At 38.6% G+C, this 13,212-nt stretch overlaps 1 long non-coding RNA gene across 1 annotated transcript; it reads left to right on the forward strand.

Annotated features, from left to right (window-relative positions):
• The first annotated feature begins 1,587 nt into the window (after positions 1-1,587).
• Positions 1,588-5,810, forward strand: LOC122645531. Its single transcript, XR_006330469.1, has 3 exons — positions 1,588-1,624; positions 1,796-1,994; positions 5,656-5,810. It is a non-coding gene; the product is annotated as an uncharacterized LOC122645531 (long non-coding RNA).
• The last annotated feature ends 7,402 nt before the right edge of the window (positions 5,811-13,212 follow it).

Below are 13,212 nucleotides of genomic sequence, written 5' to 3' on the forward strand. Positions count from 1 at the left end.
TTCTTTACTTATTTGTATAATCCAGCTTGAGGGGGAGTGTTGAAGTACTGTTCATGTGACACTGTTCACGTGAACAGTGATTTGGTTGATATGTGTATCTTCTATTTTCCGAGTCCTAGTTGAGTCCTAGTTTCTAATTATGTCAAGTCCTAATTCTACTGTGAGTTGTTAGTCTTTGTTTCAGTTTGAATTGGTAGTTCTAGTTCTTTTCCTACTGTAACTTGGAATCCTATCATGATTAGGAATTCCTAATCTGATTAGGAGTTCCCCTTTCTATTGCAATTTAAGATTATAAATATAAGCATTATGAGGGAGACTGATAAGTTTAACAGTTCTCTCCTCTTCCTCATCTTCTTCTCTTTCTCTGTTCTTCCTCCATTCTTGGTTCTGGTTTTCTTCATCTATACTCTCTAACAAGCTTGATATGCATTTTGCACTTATAGATGCACATATTTATTTTTCTTTTTCTTCCATTCTTTGAGTCAGAATGATTTTTCACATTTCAGGTGTGGTTTATGGAAGATTTTTCACATGTTCTTGATGGTTTTGATGAGGTGAGTGGTTTTGTAATGCTTTAGTATGTGTTGGCAATTGGACCCAGTGTTTTATTACTTGTTTCCTGGCACAATACGAAGAAATTGAGTTTTGGAGCTAGTAGCTGCACAATGAAAACAGGTTAAAGTTAGAAGCAACAATGTGGAAATGTTTTAATGTTTTAATGTTTTATTACTTGTTTCCTGGCACAATACGAAGAAATTGAGTTTTGGTGCTAGTAGCTGCACAATGAAAACGGGTTAAAGTTAGAAGCAACAATGTGGAAATGTTTTAATGTTTTATTACTTGTTTCCTGGCACAATACGAAGAAATTGAGTTTTGGAGCTAGTAGCTGCACAATGAAAACAGGTTAAAGTTAGAAGCAACAATGTGGAAATGTTTTAATAGAGGAATGATAAGGGGCTGTGGTGGATACTTTCCACAACAAGAGTAGTTTCTTCTGAAATAGCTTTAGGTGTAGCTCATATCTTGTTTCTAGGGCTGGCATTCCAAGACTTCACCCTCTTGTTAGAGTTTTGACATGTTTACTCATATTGATGCACGTTTGACATAGTATGGGTGTGTCTGCCGACTGCATTTAGTTCTAGGAGATCATTGAGTTTGATATGTATCCATCTAACATTATCTGCATCTGACGCTGACACATGTAATAGTAGTTACATAGGATCAACAGTTTGTAAACCCGTAGCAAGTTATGATTAAAGCATGCGCATTCATGTATATATGCGAGTTTGATAATCAAGTCTCTCTAGTTGTGAATATACTTCCAATTTAAGCTTCTGTTTGAACATCTCAAAATTTTGCTGTTTTAAGTTTAATTGGGTTCCTCAATCATGAATTTCTTTTGATTTAAGGATTTATACTTTGCGCAGATTGTGCATGCCACATTGGATAACTACGAACCAGATATAAATCTTGTAGATGATGGTGAAAGGGGGGAGCCTGATCACAATTGGGTTGATGAAGTAGTTAGATGTAAAGCAAGGGGTGGTGTTGGTGTTGGTAGTGATCTCAGCCTGAGGTACTTTAAGCCAAGACGAGAAAAAAAAGATTGCACTCTATTGACTCGGTAATAATGAGCAACCCCACATGTTTAACTCCAAAAATGAGGTCCTTCAGTATCATATTATTGATTCTTTATGCATTTTTCTGATGGAACTTTTTTCTTTCCATTCCTCCAAACATAAAAAAAAACAATGTAGTGGACTGTGGTTAATAAATTTGTTTACTTGCACAATAGAGAAGAGATTGAAAATCCATAAATATGTGCTCAAATTTGTGTTCAGAAAATAGTAGAATTGGCCAAGGAGATTACGACAATTTACCAGGTTTTAGATCCAATGTTCGCTTACTTTGATAATGGGAAGCACTGGGCTCCTCGGCAGGGGTTAGCTATGGCTGTGTTCTGTCTGATATGTGCTACTTTATGGACACTGCAGGTATTTTGGTGCCTTTTCTATTCTCCCTGTCGCTAAAACTTCTTTTTCATTATACTTTATGTGTGATATTGATGTTTTTTTGCCAGTTGGATGGTGTAGGAGTTTTACAGATGATTTGTAACTAGGCTTTTGATATGAATTCTTCACGATCTGCTGGAAGCTGCTTATTGACAAGATCAACCTTCAATTTCATGTTTTATTTCTCTCTCTCTCTCATGCATTCCTTTTTTTTTTTTTTTCATAAATAAATTTTGTTTTATTTGAAGTGAGACAAGCTATGTAGACATAAAGTAACTTTGAATCATCTCTTTAATTGCTATGGAAAATTTTTCTTTGAGTCATTAACCACTTTGTAGATATTTTTTGAACCTCATCACTGCCACAACTTTTTCTTTTGGCCACACCTAGGCATTCCATTTATTTGAGTTATCGTTTTAGAAGCTCATGTGATACAGTTTTAACAATCCTATCTAAACTTCTGTACCATCTCTTTTATTCATTAGTTATAATTACTTACAAATAATGTGGCCCAAATATATAATTATCTACCTACTGTTCATTTCTTATGTATCTGCCACATTTATTTATTTATTTTTTCTTTATTGTTGCCCGGTGATCATACAGTAGGGTTGAGCATTTGGCTTCCTGGTTCTATTTTGTCTTGTTCCTTATGAGTCTTATATTCTAATTCCTAACCATTGATTTTTAGGTTTAACAACATCTTTATTCTTATTTGAAATTCTCACATTTCATGTTTATACATGTCACACCCCGGCCCGGTTATTAAGGGCCAAGTGTGGCGGGATGTCTCTGACATCCAACCCATCCCCAAGGATCACAAGTGTAGTACCCTATTCACAATCATTGCTCACAGATACAGTAATCAGAGGCAGCGGAAACAATTTAATTAATAGAGATAACATCATTAGTACGAGAAGTCTAAATGATATTTCATTTATATAAATGATAAGGCTTGTGATACAACTATATAGTTCTCAAAGGTACTACAGAGTAAAAGTTTTCAAAAACTATTCTATAACTATATGAAGCATTTATAAAGCATAAAAGAGTGGGGAGGTAGCCTGGACTATCAGGCCAAGATCAGGAGGTTGCCCAATCATCACGTGCCCACGAAGTATCGTGCACTTCAAACTCCAGCGCCGCAAATCCAACATTAAGTAACTAAATCACCGAAAAATAAGGATATACACAGGTGAGCTCAATCGAGCCCAGGTAAGGGGGTACAAGCATACAAACACAATAAATCCACGATGCATGTCTTAAACTAACATGTTCCTAAGACCGATACTAAGTCTCATGGGGTATAAGTACTACTACTAGTGGTAGATGCTAACCTCGGTCCCGGAACTAACCCTTCGGTCACCCGAGCGAAACCATTCTACCACGGTGAGGACCCGCCAGTTCCGGAACTAACACATCGGACCCCGACAGACCCCCAAATGACCAACCCTGCCTGTTTATTCCCACAGCGGAATTAGGGACCCGCTAACATGGGACAGAAGATGGCATCCCGGAACTAACACATCGGTCTCTGCCACGGGTTGTCCAACACCTTTCCCCCTGTTGGTAAGGGGCGCAGTACTGGGTAATGAATATCAACCTAGCCCAGTGCAGTCTAAACATGATGAGGCAAGCATGATCTGAGTTATAATTTACCGAATTCCATCATCATAAATTCGCATCATATAAATAATCAATGCAAATGCAATGCAGTATGTCTTTGTGCAACCTATTTTACATGCAGTCTAATGCATTAAATAAAAGCTAAAAAACTACATGCTCCAGGTATAGAGGTAATGATGCATGAGCATGACATTCAGCATAAAGTTGAAATTAATGTGATAAACACATAGGAAATTAAGGTCGAATCCCCTTACTTGTAATTGTAGCTAGCCTAGGTGAATAAACTCCAATAGGCAGGCAAGAACAGACCAAGACAGTCCTAAATATGAGACAAGAATATTGTAAATTAGTTATAAAAGGAATCCTAGGTCAGTTACCCACCAACAATCCAACAAACCGACTAGAAAACAGTAGAAACAGCCCTAAACAACATACCAAACACCATGCAATAGGTTCTGGGATGGTCCAAGGTCAAGTCCCAAGGGGTATAGGTCATAAGGGCACAAAAATAGGAGAGCCGGATGCAGACTTCAGGGAGCGGTCAACCGCCCCTGGCCTGCAACAAGATCCGGTCCGTGTCCGAATTTGGGGGTTTTGCTTCAATTGGCCGATCTTTGCATGTATGGCCCAAATAAGGAGTTTTAACATTAATTCAAGGTGGGTCAATCTATTTTGGGTTCCAATTTCATACTTAGTTAGTTAATTTAGAAATTTCTTCAATTAAACCTGCATTTCTTAGCTAGGGTTCATGGACTAGTTATTGGGAGCAGAAATTGGGTTTATTAGAGGTACTGCCATGGAGATTCAGGCATAACTGAACCTAGATGGCAGCAGGACAACATTATAAATAGTAAAATCTATAAAAGTCAAGCTCAAATTAGAGCTTTAATGGCAGGTATTTACTTGGACAGTACCTAGGCTATACTAGGATGAACTTAGGGGAGATTTAGAGCAGTTTTAGAAGAAATTTAGAGGAAAAGAAGGTAATTACAGCAAGGGATTCACCAAGGCTTACCTAAAACTGTAATTGCAGCCTTCTAATGGAAGCTTTAAGCCCGAAATTAGGTGCAAGAGATAAGCCTTCAAGAACAGCCTCTAATCCCTCTTCTTCTCTTCTCTTTTCCCTTTTCTTTCTTCCTTCTCCAAGCTGGAACAATTCTGGTTCCTCTTCTCTTTGTTGGTGAATAATGAATAGTATAAAGAGGGTTATATTTATAGAAACTTAAGCACTAAGGGGCAGAATGATCATTTGATCATAAATTATTTCTAAAATTGATTCTTTTGTATTTATTACCTTATTCCAGCTACAGAATGATGTCATGCAACATCAGTGATGATCCGGATACGGGTAACTGTCCGGAATTACATTCCCCACTGGGGAACTGGGTCCCACAGAGGCAATTTTACTAAAATACCCTTCTAACCCTATTTGGTCGTACAAAACGTTATATAAATATATTTTAAATTATACTTGTATTGAGTTTAATTAAGGGGGAGGTCCTGCAGCCTGTCCAGCCAGCAGACCAGACACAGGTAGCTCTGGTGCGGGGTCCCACAAGGTAAAAATTACTATTCTGCCCCTAATACACTAATTAATTAAAAATACAACATATATACATATAAAATGGGATTCTTACCTGAGATTCGGCTTAAGACAGAGAGAGGCTTCGCGCAGGCCATCAATCCAAAGATGCCACGCTTATGTGTTGTCTTCCGCTGACACCTCGGACTCATTTAAGGCCACGTAGTTGGGTCGATCGGAATGCCTTTCTGGATAGGTCTGAATTTCTTAATCAAGACGGCCCACAAATTAGAGGCTAGTATGGGCAAAGTTGAACCGAACTTGAAATCACACAGATTCCAAAAGTTCAAATTTATTATGAAATTTGACGGGGTTTCACAATACATCTCTATACCTGACTTATTCCCCCTTTAAATATTTCTTCCTTATCTGAATCTTGTAATATTTGTTTATTTTTACTCCAATTTTGGTTTTCTCTGCATTGCTTACACACAGGAAATGAGCAGTTGATTCTAGCTGCTGTCATTCGACATCTAGATCACAAAAATGTTGCACATGATCCGCAAATTAAATCTGATATTGTTCAGATTGCTAAGGCTTTGGCTCGACAACTCAGAACACGAGCTGTAGTCTCTGAAATTGGGATTATCAGTGATCTAAGTAGGCATTTGAGGAAGTCTCTTCAGGCAAAAGTTGAATTGGTAGGACAGCAAGAGTCGAACTTGAACATTTCACTCCAGACCTTCATTGAAGACTGCTTATTGGAAATTGCTAAAGGAGTAAGTGCTATGCATATTCGCCGCAACCTGCTCTGCCCTCCGTATTGCAAACTCTGTTAAGATTCTGTTCCCTCTATACTCGCCGCAACCTGCTCTCCCCTCCGAATTGCAGAAGACCAAACGCTTTTTCTGCTACCATCATCAATGTCACTTCAACTCCTCCTTCGAAGGTGAGGAGGTGGTTCTTCTCATCCACCAACAAAAGCCCTCCCTTTGTTTCCGAGACCAGGTTAACCTAACTACAGAAGAAGAAAGAAGTTCCGCTCAATTTCGAAAACATCCGAACCGAAGGTAAAAGAAATGGATTCAGGAAAACAGGCCTCTCCTGCGCATCTTCTTCTACTGCCAATCCCTCCCTTAATATTGTCACACCCCGGCCCGATTGTTAAGGGCCAAGTATGGCGGGATGCTCTCTGGCATCCAACCAATCCCCAAGGATCACAAGTACAGCACTTATTCACAATCATTGCTCACGATACGATGAATCGGAGGCATGGAAATAATTTAATTAATAGAGATAACATCATTAGTAAGAGAAGTCTAAATGATATTTCATTTATATAAATGATAAGGCTTGTGATACAACTATACAGTTCTCAAAGGTAGCACAGAGTAAAAGTATACAAGAAACTATTCTATAACTATATAAAGCATTTATAAAGCATGAAAGAGTGGGGAGGTAGCCTGGACTATCAAGCCAAGATCAGGAGGTTGCCCAATTATCACGCGTGCAAAGTATCGTGCACTTCAAACTCCAACGCCGCAAATCCAACATTAAGTAACTAAATCACCTGAAAAATAAGGATATCCGGGTGAGCTCTCAACCGAGCCGGCGGGGGGGTACAAGCATACAAACACAATAAATCCGATGCACGTGTGCTAAACTAACATGTTCTAAAGAGATACTAAGTCTCATGGGGTATAAGTACTACTACTAGTGGTAGATGCTAACCTCGGTCCCGGAACTAACCCTTCGGTCACCCGAGCGAAACCATTCTACCACGGTGAGGACCCGCGTTCCGGAACTAACACATCGGACCCGACAGACCCCCAAATGACCAACCCCGCCTGTTTATTCCCACAGCGGAATTAGGGACCCGCTAATATGGGATGAAGATGGCATCCCGGAACTAACACATCGGTCTCGCCACGGGTTGTCCAACACCTTTCCCCTGTTGGTAAGGGGCGCAGATCGGGTAATGAATATCAACCGCTCAAGCTAGTCTAAACACGATGAGGCAAGACTGATCCGAGTTATAATTTACGAATTCCATCATCATAAATTCACATCATATAAATAATCAATGCAAATGCCACGCAGATGTCTTTGTGCAACCTATTTTACATGCAGCCTAATGCATTAAATAAAAGCTAGAAAACTACACGCTTGTGTATAGAGGTAATGATGCTGAGCTGGCATTCAAAGATAAAATTGAAATTAATGTGATAAACACACAGAAATTAAGGTCGAATCCTCGTCTGTAATTGTAGCTAGCCTAGGTGAATAAACTCCAATAAGTGCAAGAAAATGATCAAGACAACCCTAAATATGAGACAAGAATATTATAGATTAGTTATAGAAGGAATCCTAGGTCGCTTACCCACCAACAATCCAACAAACCGACTAGAAAAAGAGTAGAAAATTTCTAAACAACATACCAAACACCATGCAATAGGTTCGGGATGGTCCAAGGTCAAGTCCTAAGGGGTATAGGTCATAAGGGCACAAAAATAGGAGAGCTGGATGGAAACTTCCAGGGAGCCGGTCAACCGCCCCTGGGCCTGCAACAGCATCCGGGTTAGTGTCCGAATTTGGGGGTTTTGCTTCAATTGGCCAGATCTTTGCATGTATGGCCCAAATTAGGAGTTTTAACATTAATTCAAGGTGGGTCAATCTATTTTAGGTGTTTAATTTCATAAATAGTTAGTTAATTTAGGAATTTCTTCAATTAAACCTAAATTAGCTAGGTTAGGGTTTACTATACAAGTAATAGCTTCAACATTGAAGGTTTGATTAGAGTTTAACACTCAATTTCAGGTCTGATTGGGCTGTAATTAGTTAGAACAGCCCAATCTCACAACAAAATCTAATTATTCAAGCTTAACTTTGAAGCCTTAATGGAGTTCAGCCATCTTAAGGGGTATTTAGACTAAACATAAACTAAACTTAGAGGAGAAGAAGAAGGATACAGCAAGGGTTCTCGGGGCTTACCAAAAATTAGAGGCAGAACAGGTGCTGGAAGCACTTCTAATGGAGATTCAAGTTCAGGTTCGGTTGTGGGAGGTAAGCCTTCAAGAGCAGCCTTTGTTCTCTCTTCTTCTCTTCTCTTTTCCCTTTTCTTTCTTCCTTCTCCAAGCTGGAACGAATTTTTCAGCTTCACTAACTTGTAATGTGTTTTGTAAATAGTATAAGAGAAGTTATATATATATATATATAGGATACTTAACCACTAAGGGGCAGAATGGTCATTTGGTTATAAATTATTTCTAAAATTGATTCTTTTGTATTTATTACCTTATTCCAGCTACAGATCGACGTCATGCGACATCAGGGATGATCCGGATACGGGTAACTGTCCGGAACCACATTCCCCACTGGGGAACTGGGTCCCACGGGGTCAATTTTACTAAAATACCCTTCTAACCCTATTTGGTCGTACAAAATGTTATATAAATATATTTTAAATTATACTTACATTGAGTTTAATTAAGGGGGAGGTCCTGCAGCCTGTCCAACCAGCAGACCAGACACAGGTAGCTCTGGTGCGGGGTCCCATAAGGTAAAAATTACTATTCTGCCCCTAATACACTAATTAATTAAAAATATAACATATATACATATAAAATGGGATTCTTACCTGGGATTTGGCCTAAGACAGAGAGAGGCTTCACAGGCCATCAACCCAGCATGCCAAGCTTATGTGTTGTCTTCCGCTAGACACCTCAGACTCATTTAAGGCCACGGTAGTTGGTTGATCGGAATGCCTTTACAGATAGGTCTGAATTTCTTAATCAAGACGGCCCACAAATTAGAGGCTAGTATGGGCAAAGTTGAACCAGAACTTGAAATCACACAGATTCCAAAAGTTCAAATTTATTATGAAATTTGACTGGGTTTCACAAATATAGCAGCCATCACGGTGGTTTCTTCTATGTTTAATTGCTTGCAATTTAATAATCTCTGTTCTTTCCTATGGCGCAGAGTTCAAAGTTCTTATTTCAGTCCCGAGGGAAATTACTTCGTCGCTACTTATTGGGACAACCGGGTTTTTTGATCGCCATCTCAATTGAATTTCTTCCTTTTTCCTCTTTTCTCTTTGTTGGTTACTCATTTAGGTTGTTTTCTGATGTTTTTTTGTTGAATTTTTAACAGGCCCGAGCCCAACCCTAAAGGTCCGGCTTCACCTGGTACACTTCACCTTGTTAACCAATCAAAGCTCAAACCTGCAGCCCTGCACTGCAAAAAAAATTTCAGCTGGAGAAGCCATCATTGTCGTCGTCGAAACACTGAGATTTTCTCGTTGAGGTTCTTTACTTCACTTGGACCTGCATCTCTAGTGACCGCCATTTTCATTCCATTCATGACTGCTTCACTGTAACTCGAACTTATCCCTATTTTCTTATTTGTTTCTAATTTTTTGGTATTCTTTTTATTTCCTTCTCAACGCTTGTCACCTCATAACTGCTGCTCAAATTTTCTCTTATAATCCAGGACATAACTATGATATCCGGTTTTGTTTCATGATCTTCATCCTTGTTTACTACAATGCCATCTCTGGTGGGTAATCCATTTTTTTGCTTCTTTCCCTGTTTTCTGTTGTTTGCAATTTGATTATAAACAGTTGTGTGTGTTTGTGTTTACCGGAGGGCATATTGACCATGCAGCGACTTTTGTGCTTTTCTTAGCCCGTTAAGTGTCACTAATCTGTGCTGTGATGTACATCGTGGCAGAATGCTTGGGTGCAATGTGTGGTGTAGGCCTTACAAAAGTCATACTATGTGCAGAATGGTGGTGGGGTGAACAAGATCGCCAATGGCTACAGAGAAGGTGTGGGTTTGGCTGCTCAAATTATTGGCACCTTCGTCCTTGTCTACATTGTTTTCTCTGCTACTATTCTACTAATCCCAAGAGAAGTGCCAGAGACTCCTATGTCCCTGTAAGTTCACCTGTTTTACTTGAAAAACAGAGTATTATTAGAAGCGATATGGAAATCATTCTCAATTCTCTTGTTAACCCACATGGAAAACGTTCTAATTGAGAACTTTTGCTTTGGATTTACAGGTATTGGCACTACTTCCAATTGGGTTTGCAGTTTTGTTCCCCCCTTTGGTGGGTGGCACAACCAGGTTTTTTGATCGCCTCAACAATTGAATTTCTTCCTTCTTCCACTTCTCTCTTCTTTATTTTTTAGTCATTTCCTTGCAGTGTGCATTCTAATTTGCGCTATTTTTAAGCGAAGATCGTAATCTAATCTTCAAGCATTTCATTATATGTGTGAAACTTGACAGGTTTTTTAGAACAAATTCGAGATTAAAATCCTTAGTTGACCTGGCAGGATGTATGTAAAATTGTGCATGGTGATTTTACATACACGAGTCGTACGAAACTACAGTTGGCATGTATCTCTGATGTCACCTCCTCTATATAAATATTTTCCATTGTCCATTTTTTGTTTGCTCCCTTTCAAATCAACTCTATTTTCTCTTCTCTCTCTCTTTCTTTGTTCTTCAGAAGCAATATAGGAAGGATCAGATTTTTGAAATATCATTTTTTAAGTTGTACAAAGGGTTGAAAAAAGATGAGATTTCTCTAGAGCCATTACTCTTTTCCAAGGCAAATGTGACCAAAATTAGGTTGGAGCTGTGTCCGTATAACAATGATTAACATCTATTTAGCTAGAATAATGACGAAGCTTAATTCTATTCATGTGGTAAGCTAGGGTGATTCTAACATGTTTTAGGCTGGAGGTCATGGGTAAGAGATTCCTTGACAATATGTGACATTTTAGAGAAACCAGGGGTGTAGACGGCTGCATCAGGTGCATCATTCTTGGGTTTCCCAACTTCCACTAATGATTCGGTTGACTCCCAAGGCATGGATGGGGTTTTTTTTTTATTATTATTATGATCCGAGTTTTCATCGTTATTCCTATCAGAAAACTGCTGTTATCAGCCTGTATCCTCTTCTTTAATAAACTCACTAGTACTTTAAAGCAACAGCGATCACTGGTTTACTCAGCCTATCAGAAAACTGCTGTTATCAGCCTATATGCCTTATGTTTGCCTATTATATTAGGTCTCAATAGCTGCTCTATGTAAAAGTTTATTTTCCAATGCTCTCTATAAGCTCTGAAGCATGATGGAACTGTTCAATTCTTTCTTTCTAATATTAATTCTGTTTTATAGTTCTTTTTATGTATGTCTCATTTGAGGGCAAGTTAAGTGCAAATTGTTCTATATTTTCTCAATTGATAGGTTGAAACAGCTGCGTCTGAACTCTTAAAGGGAGCAGTTATTGGTTGTGAAAATTTCAGAGGTTGAAGCCAGGTAGATCATATTGTGAATCAAGTAACTGGGTTGAACCTTCAGTAGGACTTCGTGTTTGCTTGGCCAAATGGACCAAGAATCTGAATTAATACAAGACATACAAGTGATTCTGACATCCTTTTACAAAAGAAAAAGGAATCTCTGTTTCCTCTGATATTTTTACTTTCCTTTTCCTTTGATGTAGGATGATTAATCCAACTTAGGAGGTTGCTAAGGCAAGGTTGAAACAACTGCAGGTAAGTGGCTGAGGAAGGTTCCTTCTGAGCTCTTGTATCCTTGTTTGAGATAGACTCATTTATCTTCTTGTTACATGGTGTTTATAAAAACAGAGTAGCCTTACTTATCTTTTTAACATCTAGGATAATGATGTCTTGCTGTGTAATTTTTTAGAAGGGTGTATGAACGGAAAATTGTTGAATGAGAAAATTACTTGGACACCCCCTAGACTATTGCCTGTTTTCTTACTATCCCCAACTTTTCAAACAATTACTTGACACCCCCTGAAATCTGACGGTGTTAGTTTGCTGTTAGTGGTTGAATGAAAAAGTCTATTTTACCCTTATCACATATTCAATAGAAAACAGTGAAATTGACAGATTTACCCCACCGCCCTAAAACAGAAAATTGTTAAATGAGAAAATTACTTGGACACCGCCTAGACTATTGCCTGTTTTCTTACTATCCCCAACTTTTCAAACAATTACTTGACATCACCTGAAATCTGACGGTGTTAGTTTGCTGTTAGTGGTTGAATGAAAAAGTCCATTTTACCCTTATCACATATTCAATAGAAAACAGTGAAATTGACAAATTTACCGCACCGCCCCTACCCTGTACTGCATTGCATGTGCAAATCAGCAACATGACAGTTCAAAAAATTACTTGACACCCTAATCGATTTCAGAAAAAAAATCCTCTTTTCTTAAACAAATTTCAAATCAAAATAACCCAAAACCGTTAATCGATTTTTTTTTCTTCTTTGTTAAATCCTTATACTGTGGTTAGGTCTCAATATTGCCTTTTTTTCTCTCCACATTCATCACGAGTTTTGTGTTCCTTGAATTTCAAAGTCATAGATAAACCATTATTTGGTGTCTTATTCCTCAAATTTCTGCTGCACATGATTGGCATAATTGATGAAAGATATTAACCAGAGCGTTGGTTTTAAGCCTTGGTTTCTTCGTTCCTTGAATTTGAGGAGTGAACCTGTGTCATGTGCAGCTCCGAAATGTTGATATAAGATGGGTAGAACATTTTGCGTGGGAGGAGACCTTTGGGTCCAATTTTTAGGGGTAGCACGCCTCATCCATCCCAGGCCTCTCTGCTCCAACAACTCCATTGTCTTCGAAAGAAACAACAATGAAAACGATAAGAAGATGCTGCAATAAGGGATGATGAGGTGTATCATCAATTACAGAAACTGGATTTCATGACTGCTGCTAAAATTCTTTTCACCATGCCTCAAAAAAAAAAAGAATTTGCATATGGTACTTTAGAATGTTGAATCGGCTCCAGAGACGGATGCGGGAGTACAGGCGGTGTTGGCTCCATTTCAGGCTTAATCTTCGACGATGCCCTATTGGTTTTTGAAACAGCAGCCATGGCTGCGCTTTTTTTTTTTGGATGCAGGAAGAAGAAGAAGAAGATCTGTCCAAGTAATTGTTTGAAAAATTGGGGATAGTAAGAAAACGAGCAATAGTCTAGGGGGTGTCCAAGTAATTTTCTC

Source organism: Telopea speciosissima, chromosome 1 (assembly GCF_018873765.1).
Source record: "Telopea speciosissima isolate NSW1024214 ecotype Mountain lineage chromosome 1, Tspe_v1, whole genome shotgun sequence".
Classification (NCBI taxonomy): domain Eukaryota; kingdom Viridiplantae; phylum Streptophyta; class Magnoliopsida; order Proteales; family Proteaceae; genus Telopea; species Telopea speciosissima.